At 37.7% G+C, this 8,171-nt stretch overlaps 1 pseudogene; it reads right to left on the minus strand.

Moving 5' to 3' along the window:
• Positions 1 to 4,539: 4,539 nt before the first annotated feature.
• LOC144647888 (uncharacterized) lies at positions 4,540 to 5,667 on the minus strand (annotated as a pseudogene).
• Between the last annotated feature and the right edge of the window lie 2,504 nt (positions 5,668 to 8,171).

Genomic DNA, 8,171 nt, shown 5'->3' on the forward strand with positions numbered 1-8,171 from the left:
ATTTTGAATCAAGATAATTAGTGGTCATTTCAAATTCTGTCTAGACCTTTGATTTGCAGATATGTTTCCGCAAATCTTTACATAACTGAAATGAAAATCATTTGTGTTGACATGTGCTTCCTCGTGAATGTTTGGTCGCAACATTTGTATGTGGGTACCATCCTTTTAACCCATGGAAAGTTGTACTCTTCATGTAGTTGTAAGGCAATTTGAGCGAAGTCCTCCTACGTCTTGTTATTTTTTGACAGGACAGTCAGTGATTCTACATTTATTGTGTCCCCAATAACAGTAACATAAGTTGCTTTGCAGCTGAAAGGGTGTGGTTTTGCATTGTACCATACACTAGGTCAATTCACCCGCTGTTTAAAACCTTCTAAAACATGGGTTTTTTATTCCAAATCTTTGCCGAAAGTCTTCATCCTTCTATGTATCAAGCACCTTTCCTCTGCCTTTAAAAATTCTTGGTTGTTTAATATTGTGATGGTTTTAAAGCTAGTTGCCTAAGATGTTTAAGACAATTCATTACAGCCAATGATCCTCTTCCTTAATAAGCAATATAACAAACCATACATTCAAACCTTTCAGAGAGAAAAACATGGTTTTCCAATTGTCATCTTTTAAAACGATGGACGAATTTGGTAATATATGTCGTTATTGAAACTCGTCAAGGCAACCTTTGTTGTATTTAATTTTTCTCCAATAAAAGAAAGATACCTGTACAAATTGCGAGATGGAGTCTCTTGGTCCTCTTTATGTCCCTCATCTAAAGCCAATCTAAAAGTCTTGTGATGCTGGGGCTAGCTGACAAGTCCGAATAAAACGGATTGTTTTATGAGTTCCGTGGGCAGAGCATTCTCTCTGTTAGTATGTACAGAGCTCCTTGGCCAGCATTACTAATGACATCCGATCCCAACCACACAAATGAACAAGATGTTTTTACCACATCAAGTTTTTTTGTTCCGGGCATAATCCTGGAAAAATTAAAAAAATTAATTATCGTCAAAGAAAGTACATTGTTAAAAAACTTTGAGATCGCTTGTTGTTTAGATCACTTTGTATGTGATTACTAAAACAATTATTCTTTTAAATGTCAGTGAAATGACTGAAAGTAGCGAATTGTGTAGGTCAATTTCAAAAAGCAGGCGGAGTTAAAATTTACTTACACACATTCACTAAACTATGATTATTATAAGCATATAATATAGTTCCCTTGCCCTTTGAATAGTATACCCCCCAACTCCTTACGAGGGGTATTAGCCCAGGGCTTATTTGCAAAATCTTAGAGCAGGGCTGTCACTAACTTTTCAAGTAGGAGGGGAAAGTAAAAAAGTAGGCGGGGACAAAATTATTTTTTGTAACCCTGATTTGGTGAGGGGGGGAGGTAGGTACAGAGGTTTAGGTTTTAGCCGTTTTAGGCAACGAAACGTTTCTCAAAACACATTGATTTCAATACAATTTTTTTATACCACTCCAACTTAAATTACAAGTGTTCTCTCTCTATATGGCATTGACAAGACCTGGTCTGGCTAGTTTTCAAGAGTCATTCTTGATTCTCGTATGCTTTTATCATGACAAAACATCTCAAGGTGACTAACAAAACATTTTTGATTTGACTTGGTGTATTTATCTTTTAACTCTTTTTTCTCCACTTCAGTCCTACGAGAAATGTAAGTCCTTGAATTAGAATATCTTGCGAAACAGGTCACGGAAATAAAACTGTTTTACAATGTGTTTCAACAGAAACAGTTTATGTTGAACAAAATAACTTAGGCTTAGATTCAACATTGGAATAGTTCAACACACACCAAGACACCAAGTTAAACGGCCGGCGTGACTGGTGACTCATGGCGTGACAGAAAAGAGAAGTTGAAAAAGACTGGGAATGAATGAAACAAACTCGTGACCACGAGCAGAAAACATGGCGTCAAGAACGTTTTGGGAACGTCAAACTGGTTCAATTTTTCTTTTGGTTTTGTTTCAAAGTAGCCGGGGATAAAACTTGTAGCAGCCGGGGGAATTCCCTGGCCCTTAGTGACAGCCCTGTTAGAGTAAATCAAGAACAAATAGCTAGTAATGTTAAAAGAAAACTAAACCTACCCCAAATACGTAAATGCCAATTGAAGTTTGAAAACGGAGCTGATGTTTTTTTTCTCACTAACGTATACGTCCAATTGGAGCAGATGGTGACTTTTTCGATAAGCCCCTTTTCAGCCAGGTCACCCCTATCGTTACCTCTAGGGCAACTCGTTCCCACTTGAAATGGTAGCAATCAAGGGGCTTCTTTTTACCTGCTCTATACTTTTCTTTCTTCTGTATTTTAATCAAGTCTTTATTCTTTTGATACCATTGTGATTGGTGACTGCCGGACATACTAGCTACTTAGATCTTAAAGTCCTATTTCGAGCAAACAACAAATCGAAAGAGTGAATTACCTTTAGGGTTGAAGTGAAGCCGATGAGAGATTAAGTCTTTTGTGTGTTTTTGTGTGGATCGTCTCACGTCTTTAGAGAAAAAGGACAATTTTGCGTACACTGGCATTAAATAGGTACGCTTCAAAAACCGGTTTTACTGTGTTCCCTGAACCGGCTTGACTCTCTCTTGACTCCAGGAAGCCTGGCAAAAAGCCTTCTGATACGGTGACAAAGGGTACAGACTTTCTACCGACAGAGATTGCAAGGAGCCGATGTCATGCAGCCGTATGTCTGTTCGGCATTGAAGTGAGCAAGCAAAGTAGTGACGCAAAACCTTAACTGACCTGGATGAGGTCGAGGCATGTTTTTTTTTTAAACATACTTGAGAGCCTTCTGGCAGCCTTCAAGTGTGGCATGAAAAATGCTATACATCTTAAAGACCACAGGTACCATTGTGCTAGCCAGTGACAGATAAAAATCTCATGGGTTTGCATTTCTGGATTTTCAAATTTTTAATTGAATTGATTAGAACTTGCATAAAAAGCTTGCCTGTAGAAGGATTGGTTCATCAACAGAACCTTTGAAAGTTTTAAAATTTTCCCGTAGCCAAATTACCGCAAGGTATAGCGTGAAAGTGGTTTACCACTGTCATATTTTTGTCCTTGTTTTTGTCATGTTTTTTTCGGGGGTTTCAGTCAATGTAACTATGACCCCGACCTCTGCAAATGAAGCATTTTTCTGCAATGACAAAAAATCAAACAAATAAGTTTGGATAGTTTTTCCAAAACAGAAGAAAACAGGCTACACTTACGAAGCCGTTTGTGTCCCTTCATCAAATGTCCATGGGCATCTAAAAGAAAAAGTTATATCGTGAAATGACTTTTAAGGTATTAAAAGACGCCTCTTCAATATGACTTAAAGACCATGTTTACAAGGACTAGATTAATTTTGGTGCTAGGGTTGCCATGACAAGAGTGTTACCCTAACACTCGCACATTTCTTCTTTTTTTTGAAGTGTTAACAGGGCAGCTAGGGTTACCCTGGTGCTAGGATAACACTTAAGCTTCAAGTTGTTCATACATTGTCTCTTATTTGTTTCACATGTAAACACAGGTTAAATCAAAGTGCCTGTTGGGCTGTCCATCAGTTAAGATACTTAGTACCCGTTGCTAACCAACATATATTAAGCATTTTCCTCATGCAAGAAACTGACTCACTTTTACATTAATTGTAACTTCGATTACTGCCACTAAAACGTAAAGCAATAGTAGACATATAATGATATTTGTCAACATGACCAAGAACAACAGACCTATGTGTCTCAAAACCTGAATGTTGAGATTCTACAACAGTAAGTTCAGAAAAACCATCTCCGGATTCTACAATATTAATTCTCAAATTTCATTCTCAAGCATTTGCAACAGCTTGTACTATAAGAGCATTGCACCATGTGCCCTCTCTACACATTCTACTCAAATAGTCAAACCAAGACTGTCCTTCCAAAAACTCAACAAAATCTTCGCAGTGATTTCTAAGATGTTCAACAACTGCAAAACGCACTATTAAAATTCCCATTGGCGCTAAGGGCAGCAAATGATTTGCTACCGAGCCAAATATCTGATGACTAACACTTTGAAAAAAAAAACAGTCTACATTTTCACCACAATCATAAGGAACATAAGGAACAAGACCATTTGCACATAATCTATTTCTAAGTAATGAAAACGAAGTACAATCATAACATTCCCTGTTATTCACTGTCATGTTTTCACCGAAATTAACAATAGGACCAGTATTCTTTTCAATACACCACACATAAATAACATTTTATAAAATACAGAACATTTTTTATCAGAACTAAATTACCAAAACCTATATGCATTATTCCAGAATGAAGAAAATATTAAACTTCTATATTTGTTACACTCTCAATGGCTACCAGAAATAGAATGAAGAAAACCAGAATAAAACGGAGATAAAATAAACTTTTTAAACTTTAAAAAGAATTAAACCTTAACTTTAAATACAAGAAACAAACATACTGAGCACAATTCAGCATATCAATACGTACGTTTGCACTTAAAAAAAGCCTTCAATCACAAAGAATCATTACTGTAAACCACTTGTCTCACAGGTCGAAGATTTTGGCTGTCAAGTCGTGGTATTCCTTGCACTGGATTCTGCAGAGTTTTTTATCAAAGGCTTCTTTGAGAAGGAGCTTTATAAGAACGTACAGTGACAGTTTTCTGCGCCCACCTGCTCAACAGTTGAGGCCATGATGCCATCCCTCTAAGTTGTTGTTCGTGCACACCGGTTGCTTGAAGACTGTCCAATCAGTCGGTTTCCAGATGGCTTTGTTGATTCAGGTAGTGGAGACAATTGGCAAACTGCACAAGGGCCAGGGTCCTTTGCTCCACGTTGAAGACGATCGAACTGGGGCCTGATGTCACCATTGGAGATAAACGGCAGTTCCATCATCTTTCGTACCTATACAGGTGTGCCTCGGTCGTTGTAGTAGCTGTTCTGGACGCCTAATGCCTGCATCTAGTAAATAAAAGTAACACGATATAAGGAATTTGAAAAACAAAGTTAATGAAATGTTTGGTTTCAGTTCCCAGCAGCCATATGTCGATATTGCAAAATGTTACCTCAGCTTGTTTCAAGCAAGTTAATATTTTGAAATATTGAAATATGTATAATGGGATGTGAAGGGTTATGTGTGAAATCTTAACTTTCTTCACAGGGCTTGAGTCCAGTGGAAAACACAGCCTTGAAGTTTGACATCCGAGTAGACGTCTCTAAGGGCTACCCAGACCACACTCTCAAAGTTGACTTTGGTTGGGAGCGATCTCACTGGAAGCAATCTAACAATGTGACTGGTGACCAAATTTGTTTGTACTACAGCAGAAAGGCCTTTGTAGAATCCTTCACGAATGACACCCCTGATGTTATTTAAGGACATGACATTGTTTCTGGAATCATAACTATAATGTGAAGTATGAATTGGCATCATGTTGATGATCATAAGATGATGTCATTTGAATACTTTATCCCTATTATACAATATTTGACCAACCTGTAGGGCCAGCTTGTCTCTGCCGCTGAAACGCCTGGTCTTGTAGTTGTGAAAGTGTGAGGCAATGCCATCCTCTTTCATCACTATGGCATATCTGTTCTTCAAGCGTTTGGGGTCAAAGTCCTGTTGGTCTGGTACTATTTCCAACGTTCTTATTTTGAGGCCTCTACTAGGTGGCATGTAGACAAACGGATATGTCTTGACAAGGTCACAGCACTCTCTTGTCCTGGACTGAATGAGGCCTCTCAATTCAAAAAGCTCCTACTGGATTCCCACGACACCAACAATCTCTTTCCTGTGGAACAGAGAAATACGACAATCAACAAATCTGCATTGGTCTAAATGACCAATCGCATCGCCCATTGTTGACTGAATTTTTATTAGGTAATAATACAAGAAAATAAAAAAAAACCCAGCACCTTACTTTAAAAACACAAGCTTACAGTATTAGTCAGTTCAGCCTGCAACAGCATTGTTAATCAACATGAACAATTTGAAGCAAAAGTAATTTTTTGAAATCTCGACATAAGAATTGATTAAATTGAAATAAATAATGGATGTTATATATTTTTTAAGCTTATCAAACTGTTTAGTTAAACACTCAAAGCCATCAACTTTAACTTGACTTAACTTAAAGTGTGAGCAAATGCCACATAAACTCCCTTAAAATGTGATGTTTCCCCTACCCCAACTGGCTCCTTAAAATGAAATGCTTTTAGAAATTGGCCACCACATTTGGCTTTATTTACTAATTTTTGAAGTGGTTCTTCTCAGCCCCAAGAGGATAAAAGTTGCTGCATCCCTTTACCACACATTTCACAACACGCTTTGGACACTCATCGAGGTGCAGGTGTAAATGTGATCTGCACACACAGTAATTAGTTTAGCAGTATATTTATATACATGGTGTTATTCCACCTGATAGGCGCTTGCTTTAAAAAAAATCCGATTTTCCATTTCCACCTGTCATATCTAGTCTTCTTTACACAGTCGACCATGAAATGCTTATTATGTGCTTCTCATGGCATTAGTACAGCAAACATTGATCGTTGAGATTGCCGCTTTAACAGCGAGGTTGACCTTTATTAGACCAGTCTTAATCAGATTTTTGCAGTTGGGGCACTTTGGCATGTGCAAAGATTTCCGTAATAATTCTTCTAAGCGGGACTTGCAGGCACTATGGCCACAATTAATGCTTACAGGCTCATTTATCAATTCTTTGCTGAAAAAAAATGAAGTGAATAAAGATAGAAAGTCAAGACAAATAAAGGAAAGTTTATTTAATAACTGTCATTACAACCTTAGTGTGAGTGTCTAATTTTTTTTTTTTTTTTTTTTTTGGGGGGGGGGGGAAATGAGTGTGAATGTGCCCTCAAAGGAACCTCAGTATGTTAACAGCCTCTCAAAAAAAGCCTCGATATTTTTAAGTGGAATGGGATGGCTTTTAACAAGCTACACTAGTGCACAAAAAGTGGACTTACAATGGCGTCAATGGGAAACGGTCCATCCTTCTCTTGCGCGTGTGTAAAACACTCAGATTATGACACCCAGGGTACAATGGTTGGTTGGTTCCAATGGAACGTGCAACTCTCGACGCTGTTGAAGGCTTTCAATTCATTCTGCTTCTTCCTTGACCATTCTCACGCATAAATCAAGGTTCTCCGTTCTTTCTTCCCTGCGTTTTTCTTTCTTTTTGTCTTCAAGGGAAGCCATTACGGCCTTTTCAAGGTCATCAAAATACCTTTGGCGCTCTGTTTATGTTCCAATGAGGGCATTGTTTTCGCAAAGTGAGGATGAGGGACTGGTTGCTAGGTTTGCTGCACAATATTCTTGAGGCTTGCCACCATCAAAGTCACCATCCTTCACTCTCGAGTAATATTTTGATTGGTTTATTTTTGAAAACTATTTCTAAACAAACCTCCTTAAAATTTAACAAAATAGATCATGAACTTAATTACTTCTACCCATTAACCCCCCCCCCCCCACCCTACATTTTTCCTTCCCTCAGGGTAGTGTGGCTGAGGAATTAAACCTTTTCTTTATCTCCTCCAGGCATCATCACGAACATTATTAAGAAAAAAAAGTTTCATTTTTTTCTGGCAGGTAGACCTTTTGTATATATGGTTTTTGGATAACTTGCTGTGTTTTAAACATTAATTTAGAGTGGCTTCCAACGTTATATAAATAATGTATTAATTAAACATTTATGACGCCACTTGGAACAGCTTGTTCTACATCTTGGGCATGATCAATAACTATCTCAATTACCTCACAATTAGGTGTAAATTAAAAAATTTAAACAGATTGGTACATGACTGTATAGTCTTCTTTATACATTCATCCTAAAATCAAAGTGCTGTTACACGTTTCATTGTTTAAGTAATGATTGCAGATTATTTCTGGTATACAAGTGATTCAAGAAAAGTATGTTATGCCATGCCTTTAAAACACATACCCCAACCATTGTCACACTCAACCACTCAAAGGCATCTGGATCACAAAGCTGATACCAGCTTATCTGGGGTGCTTCCTAAAAAAAGTCAAATTTCCTGAAATGCTGGGTTAGGAAGCAAATGCAGCAGACATTTCCTGAAGTGTACAATCTGACAAGCTGCTGTGTCATCGTCATCTTTTAACAAAGCTGTGATGTCAGGGGGTCACATACTTAATGCATATGATATTGT

The sequence above is a fragment of the Oculina patagonica genome, chromosome 4 (genome assembly GCF_052425735.1).
Source record: "Oculina patagonica isolate OP01 chromosome 4, crgOcupat, whole genome shotgun sequence".
Classification (NCBI taxonomy): Eukaryota; Metazoa; Cnidaria; class Anthozoa; order Scleractinia; family Oculinidae; genus Oculina; species Oculina patagonica.